General features: G+C 36.1%; 1 long non-coding RNA gene across 1 annotated transcript in view; it reads left to right on the plus strand.

Annotated features, from left to right (window-relative positions):
• Positions 1–540, plus strand: part of LOC106807419 — a 4362-nt gene extending 3822 nt beyond the window's left edge. Inside the window, exon 3 of the long non-coding RNA XR_001393663.1 lies at positions 518–540. This is a non-coding gene — a long non-coding RNA (uncharacterized LOC106807419). The remainder of the gene's footprint in view (positions 1–517) is intronic.
• The last annotated feature ends 61 nt before the right edge of the window (positions 541–601 follow it).

A 601-nucleotide genomic window follows, 5' to 3' on the forward strand; every position in this document is an offset into this window, starting at 1 on the left:
ATATATATATATATATATATATACTATATACATAGATATAGATATAGATATATATATATATATATATATATATATATATAGATAGATAGATACATAGTTATATATAGATATATATATATATAGAGAGAGAGAGATTGAGAGAGGGAGATAGATAGATATGTAGATATAGAGATAGAGATAGAGACAGAGAAAGAGGGCGAGAGAGAGAGAGAGAGAGAGAGAGAGCGAGATAGAGATAGAGCGAGGGAGAGAGAGCGCGCGCGAGAGAGAGTGAGTGAGTGTGTGTGAGAGAGAGAGTTGGTTTTTAAAAACTTGGTATTATCTATTGCATTTCATACTATTATGTATTACATAAGAAGATTATTTATTATCTCTTTAACCCGCTAGCCCGTGCAACTAGCAACTACCTATTACCTAAGCAGATATTCCATGTGAGATCCTGATTGGTTGTCTGCTTTTCTTGTCTGAGGTTATATCAATACACATTAAATCCATGCACATCAAATTTGTTTCCTAGTGCCAAGAGCCGCGATGGAAGACCCGAAAAATCAACAAGTTTCCGAGGCAACGTCGCGCACCGATTGGGTGGCTACCGGTCTCT

Source organism: Priapulus caudatus, unplaced genomic scaffold (assembly GCF_000485595.1).
Source record: "Priapulus caudatus unplaced genomic scaffold, Priapulus_caudatus-5.0.1 Scaffold213, whole genome shotgun sequence".
In the NCBI taxonomy this organism is placed as follows: Eukaryota; Metazoa; Priapulida; class Priapulimorpha; order Priapulimorphida; family Priapulidae; genus Priapulus; species Priapulus caudatus.